Source organism: Ictidomys tridecemlineatus, chromosome 11 (assembly GCF_052094955.1).
Source record: "Ictidomys tridecemlineatus isolate mIctTri1 chromosome 11, mIctTri1.hap1, whole genome shotgun sequence".
NCBI classification, from domain to species: Eukaryota; Metazoa; Chordata; class Mammalia; order Rodentia; family Sciuridae; genus Ictidomys; species Ictidomys tridecemlineatus.
Window position 1 is genome coordinate 47,415,417 of NC_135487.1, and position 21,628 is coordinate 47,437,044.

Consider the following 21,628-nt stretch of genomic DNA (forward strand, 5'->3'; position numbering starts at 1 on the left):
GGTTAGAAATGTGCAAATGAATCGGATAGATATCATCACCAATCTCCTGCTATAGGAGATGCCACATCCCCAGCCCTTTTTTGTATCTATGTAAACTTTAAGCATAGGTTTTACACAGATACAACAAAGGATGAGGGCCTCAAGGTGTAGCAAGAGCTATGGGGTTTATTATAGGTTGGGAGAGATTTGGTGGAGGAGGTAGCACTTGATCCAGGCATCAAAGAAGAGATAAGATCTGGATTCTAGATAAAGGGACAGGCAGTCCCTGGAATGTGGGCATGTGTGAGGAATGCTGGCTGAGGTGTGAAGAACAGTGGTGAAGAAAAGGGGGTAATAATTTGTTGGGGCCAGATCAAAGGGCCTGAAAACAAGAAGGTCTTTGGACTTCATTTGTAAGTAATAAGAAGCCATCTGACATTCTTACATAGGGGAGTAGTACGATCAAAACTCTTGGGGGAGAATGAAAAACGGATAGCTGTGAATAAGAAGCTAAGGACAGGAAGACAGGTTATGACACCGCAGCCATGTATTTTGCTGTTAAAAACACTTAACTATTTTTGTTATTATGAGTAGCAAACAATAGTAGGGTAATGATTGTGATTCAGGGTCTAAGCTAAACACAATATACGCAATCCTACTTAATATTCCCCAGTATTCTAAGAACTCCCCCATTTTGTAGATAAGAGAACAGAGTCCCAGAGTAGACAAGAAGTGGCAGAGTAAATACTGAAGTCAACTCTGGCTAGCAAAGCCTTTGTTCCTGACTGCCTTGTGTGCTGGATACATAGGATTCTCGACCTCTTGACCAAACCAAACTGTTCTCATTTCTAAGGTGGGCAATCAAAGCACACAGCCCAGGTCCCCAGTGTGAATGGGACAGTCTAGGACAAACAGTCTTAGGAAATCTGCCTCTCCTTGGCAGGCTAGAACTGACTACAGGCAGGGAGTGTTTTGCCATGCTAATTTTGGTGGCTTAGGGAGCACAGGTATACATATACCTATTTCTAATTCACCCATCCAAGCTCCCCTAAATCTCTTTAAGTTGGTTCCTCCCAGAAGAATAAAAAACCAAAACGGGACACAGTCCAGAACATCTGAACCAGAGCCTGGGGTTCTTGTATCAGGCCTCTCCTACCTGTTGAGGTATCAGGCAGAAAATATGAATTGGGGACTAGAAAGGATGGGACTCCGAAGTTCCTTGTTTACCTCGCTCCTGGGTAGATTGCCAACCAGATTCAGGTGTGTGCCCTATTTTGTTTTAGGGACTTTTGGACAGTCAAGAAGGACACAGGAAGTGTCAATCATATCTGTAGATAGAGTAAGCGGCAGCAGTGGAATTGTGGCGAAGCTGACAGGTTTGGCCATGCATGCCTGCTGACACCAGCAACAGTGGCAGGCCTTCGATGGACCTGCGGATAGTATCGTTGGTGAGGCAGGGCACTAGCTTTTACTGTGAAAGAAGACTCATTGCAGGGAGCTAGAGAAGGAAAGCCCAAATGGCGGCTACCACCCAGAAGCCAGGGACCAATAGGTAAAGTTCACATGAGAACTTGAGTATTTTTAGAACTGTCCATGAGGAATCTAGATGGTGGACATTCTCCCAGAGCAGGCAGGGTGGAGCAGAGGCACTGTTTGATGAGATCTCCGCTGTTACATCCGACTCTTTGCAATGCAGAATGATCTTTCAACTATTTCAGACAGTTTGTGATTTATAATTTAAAAGTCAAAGGTTGTAGGATTGAAAGATTCCAAAGCTGCTTCCTAAAAAATCCCATAGCTTTAAAGAAACAGAATTCTTGCCATAACCTCTAAATTTTGACATTGCAACAACTGGACTATTTTAAAAATCTGGATGTGATCTTCCTCTCTAGACTTGAGCTCCTGAAGGTCAAGGGTTGACTCTGCAGCATTGAGCTCAGGTGCTAAGAAATGTCAGCTGAGTTTTAACACAGCACAACGTTCATCCAGACCATCAAGAGAATTCATTAAGTGCATTAATATAGCTCCTTCACTTAATTACAAAGTTAAAACACTAACCTTATGCATCAATATGCCTGTTTTCACAAAGCCTTTGCCCACAGTCTGTAAGTTGTCCTAATACTAAGACCAAATGCCAAAAAGCAAGTGTATTTTTTCTTTTTCCCTTGAGAAAATCTGGAAGAGGCAATTATGCTAAAACACGCTACTCAAAAAGATCTGTTTCACTGTTTTTGCTTGCGTATGTGGCATAATTAGACCTTTTCAAACCAAACAGTGTCCTGAGCAAAGAGTGGAAACCAGAAATTCAAAGTTCTCGTTCCTGTGGTCTCTCCATTCTGTTGCCCTGCATGGGATATTCCTTCTGGAAAATGAGGCTGAAGACTAAAAGCATCAAGACTTTAGAGCCTTCAGATAACTAGAAATATTCCTAATCACTCCATACACACCCCACCCTCCAAAATATCCTCTCTGATGGGTAATAGTTAACATTGAAGCATCAAGTTGGCTTCTAGCCTTTAATTGAGTACCTATTATGCATTCAGAGAAGGGTGAAGTTATAAAGTCAAATTATGACCCTGACCCCAAAGTTTGGCTTATAAGCTAGTTGGGGAGACTATAGTAAATGTAGAACAATGGAAGACAATACTCACTCCTCATCTACTGGCTTAGTGCCTACTTTGAGCCAGGCCCTGTGCTACAGACAATAGGACTACCAAAGCTAAATTGGTTTTATTTTGCCCAGTTCAACATTTATTATTCATTTGTCATGTGTTTATTGAATGTGTTTGTATGAGACCACTGCTTTTCAAATGTTAATGTGTATGTAAATCACCTGGAGATCCTGATTCAATCGGTCCAGGATAGGGCCTGTGATTCTGCATTTTTAGCATGATCATAGGGATGCTGCTTCTGCTGGTCCACAAACCACACTTTGAGTAGTAAGGGACTGTACAATATCCTAGTGCTTGGGCGCACAGACATAAATAAGCAAGCCCTATAGCCTCTGCTCTCTTAAATCTTATATTCTAACAATGTACATAACTATTAAGCAAGGAATTATAATGTCGTGCAAGGTTAGGAGAAGTTCAAATTCACTTCGAGAGCATTGTGTGAGGGAACCTAACTTCATCTGGGTGTCAAAAAGGCTTTCCAGGCTGGGGTTGTGGCTCAGTGGCAGAGTGCTTGCTTTGAATGTGTGAGGCACTGGGTTTGATTCTAAGCACCACATATAAATAGAAAAATAAAGGTCCATCAACAATTAAAAATAAATAAATAAATAAATTTTTAAAAGATTTTCCTAAGGAAGTGATGTTTACATTAACAGGAATTTGCAAATAATAAATGAAGGAAGAATGTTTCAGACAGAGCAACAACATGTTGCAAAGTTTGGAAGTGAAGAAAAAAGTTTAATTTACAAATATTTACTGAATTTTTTCCTTGCCAGGCTCTGTATTGGATATAAGACTGTGACCTGAAGACTACAGTGAGGGGACAGATATGAGAGAGGATAAGTTGAAAATACTGTGGTAAGAGTTCTAACACAGAGTGTCAGAGGAAATGTAGAGGACTACCTAACCCAGCCTCTAAAGAAAAAGGGTATTTGAGCTGGGAGTGAAGTGGGCACTAACTTGAGTGTTAACAACTCCAATTACCCCAGGAGTTCAGAACACAAAGAGCTCCAAAAAGGTGAGACTGTGAGCTGAGCTTGAAGAAAGGGTAGAATCTGTGGGATTCATCCATCCAGAGAAGGGAAAAACTACCAGGAACATTGCTAGGAGTGAAAGGTGAAGAAAACAGGAAATGAACACATAATAGAGTTTCTTAACCCAGGTCCATAGGATCCAGGGGGTGTCTATGATGCTCTAGAGATTATATGCAAAGTCCTAAGAGTATATATAAGGGCTGTTTTTCTGGGGCGAGGATGAGAACCTTCATCACATGGCCAAGGGACTCCAGTGACCCTAAATAGTTTAAGACTCCGGGGGAAGGACAGGAAGCCTATTCTCCATGGCCAACAAATTACTTAGCGATGACAAATAATGATGCCAATGGAATCCCAGCACAGTAAACCCTGGGTCCAAGTGAGTTGGAATGGTTTCAGCTCTGCCTTTAAGTGGCATTTTAGCATTTCCTTGCTGCTGTCTATCAATCCAAACCTGTCCCTCCTGTCAGGGTATCCTTAGCTGCTGATGGAGAGACCTCCTTCCAAAAGCAATTTATATTCACCAAAATCTTTTCTCCTAATGAATCTCTAGTGAGGACAATGCCTCTTGTTAGAATGTCAATTGTTTACGTTTCTCTGTTCTTTTCTTGGAGCTTCCGTTGAGCAGCAGTTGCAGCAGCCACCTGAGCATCAAATGGGCAATTAATTTGAACAGATTTAATAAATGTACTGTAGAAGGAAGCTGTGTGTTTATGGACCACAGTGCTTTCATAGTCATGCATAATGGACCAGGCACTTTTGCGCCCACCTGCTTATGCTACCACAGTGAACACAAAATTTACATACCTGGAAGAAAACAGTATTTTCTGAAACATTAATAATAATGCAGAAACTTTGTTATGGGTAAAACATCTCATGGCTTAACTTTGCACCATTCTGTTCCTGGTTAAAAACATTTTCAGTGTTTCCCCTTATCATCTTCTAAAATACAGTGGTGGTAATTGAAATGGCCCTTCTTAATCAAGGATTTTGTGAAATAGCATAATATCCCTGTTTGAGGGCACAGGGAATGTTTAAATTTCTTAGAATTAGACAACTTTAGGGTAGAAACCTTAGCAACCAGTGTGCACTAACAGAAATATCATGTTCAGAAGAAGGGGGGCAATAGCCCCTATCATAAGACCCTCAGCATAAGCAGTTAGTATATTTTCAATTAATCTTGATAGAGATGGTTGATAATCATGACAATGAAATTATTGCCATTATATGTGTAAGCATGAGTGTGTGTGTGTGTGTGTGTGTGTGTGTGTGTGTGTATCAGTCTTGTTGCACGGATAGAGTACACACACTATGAAAGCAGTGACCACATTAATTAGGCATACCTACTTCCCAGACTGAGCACAGAGTAGGGCATAGATAGGTCTTTCTCACATCTTTTATTAAACAAAATAAGTAATTTTGTAATAATTTTCAAAATGCCTCAAAAACCAATTTACCCATCAGGTTATTGGGAGTGTGGGAGGAAGGAGCACTCTGAAGTAATTAATTGTGAGGTCACTTTAGAGGATATGGGCAATAATTATCAAAATATGAAATGTGTGAACTCCTTGACCCAGAGTTACACATCTAGGCATCTATACAATCTGTTCTACAAATACACTAATACACATATATAAAGATATATTAACATGTCTACATATCTTTATATAGATACACACAGACATATATACATACACATACAAACATACATATATATTCATACAAAGATTTATGAAGATAAACACGCATATATAACACACACACAAAAAGCTTTGTTTTATTATAGTTCTGATTGTGTTAGCAAAACAGAATGGAAAGAAACTAAATGTCCATCAATAGGGGAATGGTTAAAATATTGTTTGACCATACAATGCAATACCATATAGCCATTAATATATTCAAATATATGTGTTAGGTTAACTTTAAACTTTTTTTTTAATCTACAAACCCCCAAGCTCCCTATTTCTCTACTGGCACAGGCAAGAAGAACAATGAAAAATTAGCCTTAATTATTCAGGCAAAGAAACCCTGATGATTATGAGGACAAGGTAAAAAGCAGAACCTTGCTTGGATTATCTCAGCCAATTGCCTGAAGTTTTCCTGCTTACTTTTCCTGTTTAAACCTGGCTTTTCAGATAATTGTGAGGTGATCTGTTTTTTAGTGATTGAGTACCTCACTGAACTTGGTGGGGAAAGAAATACAAAGAAAGGAAGAAAATGAAAGGGGGATGTGAAGGAGTGAAAAAAGATGGGCAGAACTTGAGAAGCCTTCATAAAGTAATATAACACACCCCATACCTTCTGGGGACAAAGGGACAAAGCTGATAGCACAGAACAGATGTTCTCCTTCCCAAACCATGAAAGCACAACACCACACCCAGAACAACTCCTCCTGCACGGAGTGGCTAATACCTCTGCCAGAATATACAACAAAGGATTTTTTTTTCTGTTTCCTTAGATGTATGTAATAAAGGACAAGTTGCTATTTCCAGGTACTGTCAAGTGTGGGTTGTCCCAGTTTTGAGTTTCTCTTGATTCTTATTTCTCTAAATTAGCATTATTGAGGTGTAGTTTGCATACAATAAAATGCACCCATTTTAACTGTAGAATGTGCATGTGTTTTGACAACCACCACCATACTCAAGATCCAGAACATGCTCTTCATCCTAGACATTCCCCTGTGCCAGTCAATTCATATCCTCAGCCCCTGGCAATCACTGGCTCTGCTTTCTGTCACTATAGATCAGACTTTTCTTTTCTAACACTTTATATAACTAGAATCAAACAGTATGTCCTCTTTTGTGAATGGTTTCTTTCACTTAGCATAATTGTCAAGTCGCACCCATGTTTCTATGGGCATTGATGACATGTTCCTTATCATTGATGAATATTTCATCCATGGTTAGATTGTGACCACAGTTTACCCATTCACCAATTGCTGGACAATTGGTTGCTTCTAAACTTTGCCTATTATAAATAAAGCTACTACAAGAATTAGTTTGGGGACTGGGGTTGTGGCTCAATGGTACAGCGCTTGCCTGGCATATGTGAGGCCCTGGGTTCAACTCTAAGCATCACATATAAATAAATTAAATAAAGGTCCATCAACAACTTTAAAAAATCCTTAAAAATAATTAGTTTGACTTCATATTTAAAGAGAGATTCACATCTGTCCATCTGGTTGGGGCATCGATATGGGAGATAAAATTAATATTTTTAAGCAGCTACTAAGTATATATAAGTATTCACAGATTATCTCTTAAATCTTCACAAGAACCCTCAACTGTAAAATAGATTATTATTAGTCTTAATTTATCAATAAGGAAATAGAGGCATCAAACTAATATGTAGCAAAACCAGGAATTTGAACATAGGCTCTTGTTTGACATTCTGCAACCCTGTTTTTAATTGCTGCCTTTCTAGTGGAAGGCTTGGTAAAGAGAGTCAAAGGCAGGATTTTGATTAGAGGTATTGTGTTGACATAGGGCAGGGAAGGTGGAAAGGGAAGAGGGCAGTGACTGGGGAAAGAGAGAAAAAAAGAAACTCATGAGGCACTGAGTTCAAATCAGAAAAAAGGTAAAAGAAAGGGAAGAGGGGAGCAGTCTCCCTATGCATAAAGAAAGCACACAAAGCAATGAAGGATTCTAAAACCCAGCAAGGAGCTAGACTCCTTGGAAATGCCTAAGGCCTGAAATTCTGCTCACAATCAAAACTTTCTGCAGCCAAGTCACTCTTTCTCCTCATCATGGGCTAGCTCCTGACCAAGAAGCCTACAGAATGCACCTTCTCAACTGGCTGGCCTTCCTTGCTGTTTTTCATGGAGAACAATGCTCCTTACATTTGAGTTTAAAAATCAAGAAAAAAGGCCTGCTTAGAATTAGAGCAATTGAAAGAAATAAGATGACTCACGCCAACAGTCTGAAAACTACAGAAAGGTCAACTCTTTAGCTCAAACATTAATTGAATGCCTAGAAAGAGAAAAAAAGGAGCAAAAATGAAACAAGAAAATGAAGAAAATCTATTGCCCTTGATATGTGTCAACAGTGAGTTGAGCATTTTACCTGTAACACTTGAATTGGTTTTTATAACTCTGTGAGGCAAGTACTGTTTTTACCCCTATTTTACATATGAGGAAATAGTGTCTCAATGAGGCTGAATAACCTTCCCAGGGTTACACTGAGTAGAGCAGAGTCAGGCTTCCAACTCACTAACCACTCTATCTTCTTCCTGGGGACTATGTACCAATGAGCATGGTAGGGTAAGAAAAGCATCTAAAATATGGCCCCAGCCTTTGGAGAATTTAGGGGTAAACACTGGACAATAATTTAACTTTGGCAAAGTAACCTAATATTTCTGATTAAAATAGGAATTAATAATCCTTTAATGCCCTCCTTAAAATATTCATTTATTTTTTTTACATACATTCTGGTTAAACATGTGCCAGGCAGAGTGCTCAAAGTCCCTTGTGGAGCTTACATTCTAGAAAGAAGAAAAGGCAATAATGAAGTAAAAAAAAATGATATATAAATAAGTGGAGAGGGAGAAAGGGAGGGAGAAAGAAAGAAAGGAAGTTTTCTCCTGCTGCCTAACAAATTAATCAACTCAGCTGTTTATAACAAAGAAGGAAGGAGGGAGGGAGGGGGAGATATTTTGGGCCAGTAAGAAGTGCTGAGAGGGCTGGGGTTATGGCTCACTGGTGGAGCGCTTGCCTAGCATGCATGAGGCACTGAGTTCAATTCTTCGCACCACATGTAAATAAATAAAAAGTCCATCAGCAACTAAAAGAATTTTTTTAACTTAAAAAAAAATGTTGAGAAAAAGCATGTGGCATGTGGACTAACAGGGTAAAGGGTGATTTTAGGTGTAGAGGTATTGTTACTTTACAAAAGTTAGGCAAGAATGTTCTCTGTACAGAGATGGCACTGCATCAAGACCTGAATAATGAAAAGTAGCCAGCCACATGCAGGTCCAGGGATAATGAGTTCCAGGTGAAAAGCAAGTACAAAGACTGAGGTAGGTGGGACTGTGTTATACTTGAGGGGCACAAGGAAGCCTGCATGGTCAGAACATGGTGACCTGGATGGGGAGTTCTAGGAGCTAGAATCAGAGGTAAGCAAGGCCAGACCACAAAGGAATCAGGATTTTGGATTTTACTATAATTACAATGAGAAGCCATGGGAAGATTTTGAGAAAGGAAGTGGTATGACCTTGTTTCCATTTTTTACAGACCACTCTGGCTGGTGTGTGGAGAGCAGATTTAGGGAGGACCAGCAGGGAAGCAAGGAGAGCAGAAAGGAGGTCATTACAGAGTAAGAAAAGGACTGGGTAAGAGATGATAGTACCTTGCTGAATGCTGGTGACTATGAAGTGGAAACTAGTTATTAGAGTCAAGATTTATTTTTGGAGGTATGACCAGTAGGACTTGATGATGAATTGAAGACTCAAGGGTAACCTTCAGCATTTGGGTTTGAACAACTCTTTGAATGGTGTGATCCTTAACAAAGAATAGGAGGAGCACATGTGTGATTAATTTTAGAATGGAAGCACATTCACAGACCTCAAAGGCTCTCCAGAAGCATACTAATGCTAAAGAAAGAAGTCACCAGAAATCCTACACCTGCAAGGAACTGAATTCTAAACCTTCCTGAATGATCTTAAAAGTAGAGTCTTCCTTCCCCAATCAAGCCCCCAAATAGAATGCAGCTCTGGCTAACACCTAAAAGTCTGAGCAGGGGAATTAACTAATCTACCCATGTGTCCCCCAGACATGAAACCATGAGATAATAAATGGGTGTTTAAAGCAACAAAGTTGGTGATAATTTGTTCGGGAACAGTAGAAAACACTGGTAAGGAGTAAATTATTAAGTAACAGAAAGTCTTGGAGTACTACTGATACAAATCTAAAGGACAGGGACCACTTCAGTCCTAGCTGGTTCTAATCACACTCCTCATCCCTGATGGACCACGAGCAGAATCTCCTTTATGGAAAGCTTATTTGATGATTTTGTGATCCCATTAATCTTTGTCATTCTCTCTTGCTAGCCCACCACCATTCCCAAATGCTGAGTTAATCTGTTCTTTGCTTAATCACCACATTTGGTTTTGCTGAGCTTGAAGAAATTTATTAAGTTAAGAAAAGCTGCATATATATAAGGCTGTCATCTCTTCTAGTAGAGGGATAAGAAACAGACCCTTCAAAATGAGACTACAATTCCCACCTGCTCCTTGAAATCTTTCCACAGGACCTCAGGATGGGAATGTTGATGATGGTCACATAATTCTCCCAGCAGATGTCTGCATATTCCACAGCTTGTCTGCCACAGCCTCTTGAGTGAACGCCTCCAAGGAAGAATGGTGGAGACAGATATACCTGATTCTAAATTATGACTCAGTTTTCCACTACCTGTGGATCATAGGAAAATTCCTTCATATTCTGGAGCCTCAGTTTCTTCATCTGTAAATTTGGGATAGTAAGTAACAGCTTTATTTGTTTGAATTGTCCTTATATGAAGCATAGACCCTTGCTTCTCCCTCTGTCTCCCTCTAGTGATGAAAAAACTTTAGCCCAGTCCATTATCTCCCCTCTCTGATTTCTTTAATTTCTTATTCTCTTTAACAACCATTTTTGACTCCTAGTTATATGCTATGTTTCATTGTTCTTCACTTACTTTGTATGCATAGGTCATGACCTCCCAAAGAGGCTGAGGATAATCCACCATATTTTATATTTCTTGGGGTCCCACAAAGGATTTAGGTCAATCTAGGGCATGCAGCAAATATACAATAAAACTGTAAAACCTGCCAAATTAAATTAATGATCCATCATCATCAGAGTAACTTAAAACTGGCCATACTCTAATGAACTGTCATTTAATTGGAATTTCTCGTAAAAGGGCCCCCTTTCTATAATATCCATTTTCGAGTTAAAAAAAAATACTGAGTGCAGAGGCCTTTGCTTTTAAAAATAAATCTTTTATGCACCTCACGTTTGCATTTGAAACATGATTTCATAAACCAAAACAAAAAAATTGGGGAGGTTGAATAATCATAAATTGTACAATTCAGGAGTTGTTCTCTAACCCTAAGACACAGAATGCTGAGCCCTAGATTTCCCCCTTTCCTTTCTTGCTTGCCTACCCATTCGTGTATTAAAGGGTTAAGATTTTAAAAGATTGGTTTTAAAAAGAAATGAATCCCAAATCTACATATGAACTGTAAGGTTCTCACTTCAAGTGAATACAGGTTAGAATATGTTTTACCATAAAAGCAGTAAGGCTGGGGTAAAGTGCCATGAGGAATCTATTGAAAGAAATGGGATCAGATAGATGTGGTGCACTTCTCTTAAGTGCATATCACTTAACTGCATAATCAGCTTGTGCTCCCAAGAATTATGCAGTCTCTGTCTGGCCCCCATTAGATTGAATGTGTTGCTACTCCGGTTAATTGCATATCAGCAAATTGCATAATTCAACTATATGCACCCTGAACTGAGTTCCAAATGCCCATCCAGTACAATGTAATCAAAGTAGGGAAGTGAAGAGCTGGAATACTTATGAGTTTCTGCCCATTTGTCACATTTAGTTTGGATTGTCTGTGCTGTAAGAAGGTAGCCCATTGGTCATAGGCCTGAGAGCTTTGGATTCCTGTATACCCACCTCCACCCCTGAAACAATAGCACCTCAGGTAGTCCCCACTCCAGAATTAATTATAATGGACCCAAAAGAAATCAGGATGTCAGCATGTGAAAATCTGATTAAAAAGTGAAAACTCATCTTAACTATGGTGTTTTTTTTTTTTCCAGAACTGATATTAGTTGAAAAGCAGGGCAGAAAAAGCACAGACTAGTCTGGGTTTGGCCACTAATGTGCTGGGCAAGTCTATTCCTCTGAGTTCACTTTGCCTACCTTGCTAAGCTGTTATGAGGATTCAGTGCAACACCGCTTGGCAACCTGCACGTTAACAAAACTCTCTGACTAGATGCAGCAGTGTGAGGATGATGTGCTCTGTATTAAGGAATACACAGAGACACTTCAGTGAGGATCCTGGTGCCAGAATGGTAAATAGAAATGAAAAGAAGGAAATTTCACTGACTTTGTGGCAAACCCATCACAGGTTGGATACTTTCCTTGCTTTGGTTCATTTTTGTCACAACTTATAACTCTTTCTCATGTACAGATGCACACATGCCATGCAACAAGATGCTCACTACATTGCTTATTTGGCAGAAATGGCAGCATAACCACATCACCCAGCAACAAGTTTAGGGACGGTTCTGAAGGCAGAAAGTACCCTTCACACAATACTCAAAGCTATCCAAATATCCACAGGAGGGGTGTGACATGCAGGTGCACACATCTTGGAATTGAGGAAATGCTCAGGTGCCAATTTGTATCCTTGGAGTGAAGTGGAAAGATTTCATAGGTCTCCTTTTGCTCTTTGCAGATTTCTTTGCACAGGTGTTTTATCCTCAACTTGTATCTTTAAGACCATGAGTGATATCTTTCAGACACCTTTTCGGCCTATAAAATATGCCCCCTGAATCACCTGAAGGAGTCTCTAAGTCACTAGTTTCCCAACTAGTGGTTGACTGCTCATTTATTGGGCTGTGGAGTGGGTAAGATTCGATTTCTAGTTCATGTTTCCTACTCATTATATAATCCTGGAAATGTTGCTTAATCTCATAAAGTATTGCTTTCCTTTACCTGTAAAGCCAATAAAAGTACCTAGCTTCTGGGGCTTTGGCAAGGGTTAAACAGAGCACTTGTGCAATGCCTGAGACACAACAATCACAGGTGTTACAATGTACTAGCACAGAGCTCAGGTGCTTACCCAAGGTACACTAATACAAATCATACATCAACATTTTTATGAAGTAACATTTGTTTCAACAAGAATTTGGGGTTCCAGGCAATATAATCTGTACATTGTTTGGCTCCCTTACGTGCTTTTGCTTTGGAATGAGGACATCAGTGTATAAAATAAATGTGGACACAAATCATTCGAAAAAAATTGGCAGAGAAAGAAGTGACTCAGTATTTCTACTCCACCCAATGTTATCAGATGAAGCCACATTAAACTGTTTGAGAAGGCAATAATAGTGTGCCTGGAGGAGCTTGTATTTGAAGGCACTTCAACATTAGCTGAGTTGAATTTAGAGTCTATTGAGTTGAATTAATGGAGAAATGCAATTGACCAGTTGTTCCAAATGGAAGAGCCAACTATTTATCTATAGATGGACCTAAAACTGAGCAAACATTTTAATCTGATGTTCAAAGTCTTTCAAAATTGAGCTCTTATATTTAGCACTATATAGCTCTACCATCTAGTTCAGTGCCTGGTAATACTATGTGCTCAATAAATAATGGTTGACTAAGTTAATAATGACTCTCATCTTTGTTTCCAACCTTATCTTCCAGCATAAGCCCTTCACTGAACCAGGCTGATTTACTCAGGTTTTCTTAAACCTGAGTTTAAGAAATCTAGCTTTCTCACCCCTACCTCCAAGACTTTTTGCTCACTGAGACTTGCTAACATGCTGTGCTGACTACTATTTCGCAAACTTATCAAGCTTTTTAAGGTGTGATGATTTTGAACTGTATCAAGTTGGCCAAGCAGGAACCACACTTCCCCAAATCTCTTCCTGTATAATTACAGGTTCGGGTTGACCACAAAGCGAAATGTGCGAGTGTTCTGGAAGAATAAAGTCTTGATTAGATGTGTTGATTGACAGAAATAGGAACAAACTCTTGCTTGCTCTTTCCTGTTCCTGAGACCAGCTTTTATTCCCAACTCTTGGTACTGATGACTGTCAACTTCCCCAGCCCATCACCAGATGTCAAGCAAACAACCTTCTAGAGGCTTCTTCATCAGTTCCCCTTAAAGGGTCCACTCTAGCAGCTAGGTATATGTGGCTTTCTGGACTTCCCTAGCAAGCTCCTACTCACCCACCAATGCTGGTGTTTCAGGGTGGATGCTAGCCAGGGATTTTATACTCCAGCTCCCCTTTCTGGGCCTTCCATCCCCAGATCTCCTTACAATTAGGTGATGTCATGTTGCTTTAATGAATCCCTTCTTACATAACTCACAGTGGTTCCGCTTTCTTGTCCAACTTTAACACAGTTCATGTAACAACTGTTCTTTGATGCTTCTCTGTCTATCCAGAGCAATTTCTCTATACTTCTTTGGCACGATGTATTTGTGGTACTCCATCAGTATTGGTCACATAGTGCCTTATTTTGCATTTCTATGAATATATATATGCCTTCATGGTGCTAAGTAAATGGCTGGTATTAGGGAAGAGCTTAATGAGCAAATGAAAGTTTACATGGCCTTATGTGTCGCCATTGTCCCCTCAGAGTTATAGCAGACATTATTTATTGATCTCACCATTCATTCCCATCACGCTTCAGCTCAGCCTCGCAATCCTTTTTGACACAGTGCTATAGACAGGCAATTGGAGCTAGCACGAAAGAGGAAACTTGCTTTCCATATTGAAGCCCTCTGAGCATAATGACTTAAACTTCTTCCACAAATTAAATAAGCATAAAATGTCCCACAACGTGCACATACTAAAGCTCAGTAGATGTTAGTTCCCTTCTCTACCTCCTTCCCTGCTGCATCTGTTTCACACAGTAGGTACTAAGGAAATTTTGTTGAATGAGAGAATATCGATGTACCCTTCACAAAATGAACTGTGTGATCTCTACAAACTAAAGTGACTCACAAAGGTCCCACCCTTGAAAATAATGAATAAACAAAAGGGCAGCTGACATGCTCTTCTTGCATTTTAAGAAGTCCATTTCAGCTATTAATGGTCCTTTTTAAGCTAAAGAAAGCAAAGTATAAACAAAAAACAAAGTATATGCAAAGCCCAGGATTCTACCAAAAGAAAAAAAGTGCCCCCTTGCCACATACTTGGGAAGAGGGAAAACCCTTATAGCTTCTGTCCTCCACATGCTGTTAGGCCACATCTTGGCAGTCATACAAGAAGAAAACTGCGGAGGCTATGCTTTTATAACTATGTCAAAATGGATTCTATATCAGGTACAACTAAAAAGAACCAATAAAAAATTCATCCCCCCACCCTCATCCCCCCCAAAAAAAAGAGAGAAAGAAAACAAGTGTGAGGGGAAAAGATAAGTTTAAAGGAGTCAGGTAGAGTTATTAAATCGGAAACATGGGATCAAAAGAAGGGATTTTTGTTTCTTTCTGAGAATGGAACATGAATAAAGATGGGATTAATTGGACTCTTAAAAAAATATTATCTTTGATTTCTTCTCCTTTCCTGAGCATTGCCTTGCTAACCAAAGCCCATACCGCTTAAGAATTCTAGAAGGTGATTCCCATTCCTGTGCTCATTCTTTCATTTCCTACTCCTATGAATAGAGAATAATGTTACCTATGATTATACTGGAAATTGATAATTGAAAGTATACATGTCAGAAAAAGATAAAGACAAAAATAAATCTGTGAGTCAATTCTAAGGGGTAGAAGTGAACTTACTCTATTGGGCAGATGATGCCAAAAGTAAATTATTCTTCCTAATCCTTTAATACACACCTACAACTGTCATGCTAACCAGAAAATAAAAGACAATATTGTCCTTCCACTTTCTCTTTCTTACTTGAAATCTGTTTGTCTTGTTTCTGTTGGCTTCTCATTGGAAGATAAATTTTGAGAATATCTCAACTTTGACAAAAAATCACATACCCAAGTCTAGAATACACAGGACAAAACAAGTACAACACTGCATCTTCTGTTTCCCACCAAACAAAAAAAGTACTAAGCTCAAGTAATTTAAATATGAGATATTCCCATTTCCCCTCCACATTTTGGGAACTGCTAGCATAAGATAGCTCCACTGCCCAATCAATAAATGGGCTAAGGAACTGAACAGACACTTCACAGAAGATGAAATACAATCAATCAACAAATATATGAAAAAATGTTCAACATCTCTAGCAATTACAGAATTGCAAATCAAAACTACTCTAAGATTTCATCTCACTCCTGTCAGAATGGCAATCATCAAGAATATAGGCAACAATAAATGTTGGTAAGGATGTCGGGAAAAAGGTACACTCATACATTGCTGGTGAGACTACAAATTGATGCAACCACTATGGAAAGCAGAATGGAGATGCCTCAGAAAACTGGGAATGGAATCACCATTTGACCTAACTATCCCACTCCTTGGTTTATACCCAAAGGACTTAAAATCAGCATACTGCAGTGACACAGCCACATCAATGTTTATAGCAGCTCAATTCACAATAACTACACTATGAAACCAACCTAGGTGTCTCTCAACAGATGAATGGAAAAAGAAAATGTGGTATTTATACTCAATGGAATATTACTCAGCTTTACAGAAGAGTGGAATTATGGCATTTGCCAGTAAATGGTTGAAGTTGGAGAATATCATGCTAAGTGAAATAAGCCAATCCCATAAAACCAAAGGCCAGATATTTTCATATTTAATATGAGGATGCTAATTCACAATAAGATGTGGGGAAGGGGGGAAGGCACTAGGGAAGAATAGCATTACCTTAGATTAGGTAGAGGGAAGTGATGGGAGAGAAGTAGAGGGGATATGGGGATAGGAAAGATAGAATGAAACGGACATTATTACTATATGTATATATGTGACTACATGGCCAATATGATTCTGAAACATGTACACTCAGAAAAATGAAATTATATCCCATCTATGTATGATATACTGTCATGTTTAACTAACTAAAATAAATTTTTAAAAAAATTTAAAAAGCTTCTCCATAAGACTGAAAGCAACATGAGGGCCAGATATTATTTTTGTGTGTGTTTAGAGCCCCAGTGTCTAAAGCAGACCCAACACAGAGTGACAAAGAATGCTTGTTGAGATGAACGGATAAAGAAAATGTGGTACATATACACAATGGAATATTACTGAGCCATAAAGAAGAATAAAATTATGGCATTTGCCCGTAAATAAATGGAACTGGAGATTATCATGCTGAGCAAAATAAGCCAATCCCCAAAAACCAAAGGCCGAATGTTTTCTCTGATATAAGGATGCTGACTCTCAGTGGGCGATGGGGGTGGAGGAGAAGAGAGATAGAGGAGAAGGGAGGGTGATGGGAATGGGAAATATAGTAGAATGACATAAATACACAACCAGTGTAACTCCACATCATGTACAACCACAAAACTGGGAAGTTATACTCCATGTTTATATGATATGTCAAGATACATTTTACTGTCATTTATAACTAAAAAGAAAAACTAAAAAAGTAAAAAAAAAAAAAAAGAATGCTTGTTGATTGAACAAATGACTCTTACCATAAAAATATTGTAAACAGGGGGCTGGGTTTGTGGTTCAGTGGTAGAGCACTCTACTAGCATGTGTGAGGAACTGTGTTCAAGGCTCAGTACCACATAAAAATAAATAAATAACTAAAAATAAAGGTATTGTATCCAACCACAACTAAAATATATATATATATTTTTTTTTTTAAAAGTACTGTAAACCGAATACCTGCACCCTCACCAAATATGTCCACACCTAATTTCTAGGACCTTTGAATATACTATGTTATAATCCACATGTGGTGATGCACATTTGTGATCCTGGCAAATTGGGAGTCTGAATATCCTGTTTTGAAATAGAAAATGAAAACGGCTGGGGAAGTGGCTTAGTGGAAAGTACCTCTGGGTTCAATCCTCAGTACCCAAAAAAATTATGTGTGTGTGTGTGTGTGTGTGTGTGTGTGTGTGAGAGAGAGAGAGAGAGAGAGAGAGAGAGAGAGAGAGAGAGAGAGAGACTTTGCAAATGTGATTAAGTTAAGACTCCTGAGATGGGAGATTATTCTGGATTATCTGGGTGGGCTCAAGATAATAAGGTTTTATAAGTGAAAGAGGAGGCAGGAAGGTCAGCATCATCAAAGGAAACAGAATAACAGAAGCAAGAGGTAGGGGTGATGCAGGGACAACCCAAGGAATATGGGCAACACTTTCAAAGCTGAAAAAGGCAGGGACACAGGTTCTCCCCCATGGTCTCCAGAAGGACACAGCCCAGACACTTTTATTTTAGCCTGTAAAACTCAGTCTAGACTTTGACCCCAAGATCTATAAGATAATAAATTTGTAGTGTTTTAAGTAAGGGAACTTTGCAGTAATTTGTTACAACAGCAACAGGAAATTAATACAATTAACCCTAACATTAGTTAAGCCATATATCATGCCACTGTTAATACGTAATAATCAGAACATTAGCTAGCATTTATTGAGCACTTAGGAAAGTGCAGCACAAGATGCTTTACAGATGCATCTTGTTAATTCAAATTCTCAGAACTGTACCATCAGGTAGGTAACATTATTATTACTCTCGATTTATAGCTGGGGAAACCAAGGTCTAAGAAAGTCCAGTTACTTGATCAAGATCATGCAGTTAGCCAGTGGCAGAGGATTTCAACTCAGGCAGACTGACTCCGTGTCACACTATGTCCCACCACACTCTTTGTCAGCTAGTGCTGGGAAATGTGGAAAATGAGAGACAACTGAAAGACAGTCTTGGCCTTCAAGGAACAAAGAGCACGGGAAAGACGCCTCTAGCATTAATGCCATTTTAGAGCGTACATCACAGATGGTAAATGATGTCTGACCTTCCTCTAATGAAGAAAAGAGAAGGAGGGAATACTTGGAATACTTGGTCCCTCTGCAGCTGGACCTTGAAGGGTTCTTGTGCTGTGGAGTCCCAGGCCTAGTGGAGCCCCCTTTCTAGGCTGTGGAAAGGAAGGGGCAAAAGAACAGTTGGTGTGAATGAGCATAAAAACAGGGAAAGAAAATAATCAACAGGGGCTGCAAAGGGAAAAGTCAGAGAAAGAAAAACAGGAAATTAAAACACCTAATTATTTTGATGTGAATGGTAATATTCATTGAATACCTATTCCACCACAAAAGGCACATTCACATTTGTTGCTTTATTTAATCTTCACAAAAATGCCACCAAATAAGGATTATTAGTCTAATTTTTACAAAAGAGGAAATTAAACATCCAAAGATGAAATAATTGCTAAAAGGCACATATTCAGTAAGTTTGATTCTAAAATTCATGTTCTTTCCTTTGTTTCTTTTTGCCCTACAGGAACCTCAGCCCTTCTCTGAGAAGGAGCACAGTTCTGCCCAATTAAGAAGGACAGGTAGAGCTGTCTGAACAATGTGGAAGGAACTAGAATGGAAGGTGACACAGTAAAGGCTAGTTTCATTCCAGCTGTGTTCAACAAACATTTATTGACAAGTCCTGCACTGAGCATAGAGAAATCACATTGAACAGACACGTTGTCCCCTCTCCTCTTGAGATGCCAGCTGTTTAATGAGAAAAGCAATGAGTAAAAAGACTTTTCCACAGTGACTTCAGATTGGTGTTTACCTTTAGGGGGAAAAAAAGTTAAAAAGTAGATAAAGGTTTTGGAGGGGTGGAGCTTCAATTATGTTTACAACCTCTTATTTCTTAAGAGGTATAAGAAAAGCCTGAAACAAAGAATTCAAAACACTTAACACCAAAAAATAAAAAATAAAATAAAATAACCAAATGACCCAATCAATAAATTGGTTAAGGAAATGAACAGACACTTCACAGAAGATGAAATACAATCAATCAACAAATATATGAAAAAATGTTCAACATCTCTAGCAATTCAAGAATTGCAAATCAAAACTACTCTAAGATTTCATCTCACTCCAGTCAGAATGGCAATTATCAAGAATAAAAACAACAATAAATGTTGGCAAGGATGTAGTGAAAAAGGTACACTTATACATTGCTGGTGAGACTGTAAATTGGTGCAACCACGCTGGAAATCAGTATGGAGATTCCTCAGAAAACTGGTAATGGAACCACAATTGGACCCAGTTATCCCACTCCTAGGTTTATACCTGAAAGACTTAAAATAAGCATACTACAGTGACACAGCCACATCAATGTTTATAGCAGCTCAATTTACAATAGCTAAACTGTGGAACCAACCTAGGTGCCCTTCAACAGATGAATGGATAAAGAAATTGTGGTATATATACACAATGGAATATTACTCAGCCTTAATGAAGAATGAAATTAAGGCATTTGCTGATAAATAGATGGAAATGGAGAATACCATGCTAAGTGAAATAAGCCCAACCACAAAGAACTAGAGGCCGGGATGTTTTCTCTGATATGTGGACGCTAATTCACAATGGTGGAGGGTGTAGAGGTATTTTGTATTAGAGAGGAGTGAAAGGAAGGGGATGAGGTAGGAATGACAGTATAATAAATTGGACATTATTACCCTCTGTGCATATATACATGAACAGTGTAACTCTACATCATATGCAACCAGAAGAATGAGCAGTTATATTCCATTTATGTATGATGTGCCAAAATGCATTCTACTGTCATGTATAACTAATTAGAACAAATAAAAAATAAAATTAAAAAAAGAAAAGCCTGAAGCAAATATGTCAAATAACTGACAGGTATTTTATCTCAGTGCTGAGTACACAGGTGTCTGTTACACTTCTCTCCTTCATTTTAATTTGTTTGTAATTGCCGTTGTCTAGATGAGTGTTCTTCCAAAGGATCATGTGTTAAAGGCTTCCTTGTTGGACTGTGGTACATTAGGAAGTGGTGGGACTTTTAAGAGGTGAGGCCTAGTGGGAGGGAGTTAGGTCACTGGAGGTGTTCCTTTGAAGAGGACACTGGGGCCATGCCTTTTTTCTCTCTTGCTTCTGCATTGCTGTGAGGTGAGCAACCTTCTCTGTCACATGCTCCCACCATGAAGTACTGACTCACCACAGGCCCAACAGCAACAGGCCAACCAACCACAGACTGAAAACAACCCCTTGCTTCAGAGCAAGGAGGAGCAGGAAGCAAAGGTCTCAGACTCGAAAAGATCAGGACATACTCTAATAACACAAAAAGTTTAATGACAGTGAGGAGAGGGCAGGGTAGCTGGGACTCAATCAGGAAAAACCTTTTAAGCCTGAAAAGGGGAAATGGATCTTTATCTTAAATAAAATTGGTAGTTTACGGAGGGTTTTAAGTAGAAATTAGAGATGATCAGATTTGCTTTGCAGAAGGATCATCCGGTAGGAGTAGAAAGAATAAACCAGAGGAAGTTGGGACTCTTGCCAAGTAGACAGGGAGGTGTTTATAGCAGGATTACAGATGAGAGGTAATCGGGGGCCTGAATGAAGGAATGACTTCAGAGAATTTATGAAGTGGAACTTAAAAATTTGGAAATTAATTGAATATATGAAAGAACTTGCATCAAGTGGGATTTCTTTCTTGGTGGACATGCTGCTGTTTCCCTGAAATTAGGAATGAAGGAAAAACAAGTTTAAAAAATAAGATTTGAGCCTGGCTCTACAGCACACACCTGTATGACTTTGCAGGCTAAGGCAGTAGGATGGCAAGTTCAAGGCTAGCCTCAGCAAGTTAGTAATACCCTTAGCAAGTTAGTAAGACATCTCAAAATAAAAAATAAAAAGGGCTGGGGATGGAATAAAGTAGTAGCAAATAAATAAATAAAAATTAAGATGAATTGTCCACAAATGGTACTGGAACAACTAGATATCCATGTTTAAAAAAAAAAAAAAAACCCTAGATGCAGATTTTACAACCTTCACAAAAATTAACTCAAATGAATCACAGACCTGAGTGAAAAACACAAACCTTTAAAACTCTCAGAAGATAATATAGGAGAAAATCTATAGGATCTTGGGTTTGGCAATGACTTTTTAGATACTAATCCAAAGGCATGATTCATGAAAAAAATTATAACGATGCTCATTTTATAATTAAAATTTCCTGCTCTGCAAAGGACACTGTGAAGAGAATGAAAAGGCAAACCCCATTCTGGGAGAAAATATTTGCAGGAGGCATATCTGATAAAGAAGTTATCCAAAATACCCAAAGAACTCTTCAAACTC

At 38.9% G+C, this 21,628-nt stretch overlaps 1 protein-coding gene across 16 annotated transcripts in view; it reads right to left on the reverse strand.

Annotated features, from left to right (window-relative positions):
• The window catches only part of Tm2d1 (TM2 domain containing 1), a 206,076-nt gene that overhangs the window by 134,641 nt on the left and 49,807 nt on the right, over positions 1–21,628 (reverse strand). The window contains exon 7 of one of the 16 annotated variants that reach the window (XM_078026388.1): positions 18,934–19,091. The exons of 14 other annotated variants lie outside the window; for them this stretch is intronic. The gene's annotated coding sequence lies outside the window, so the exon portion shown is untranslated. Of the gene's footprint in view, positions 1–18,933; positions 19,092–19,863; positions 21,008–21,628 lie in introns of those variants that run through there. One more of the 16 variants, XM_078026387.1, reaches the window with a different exon arrangement.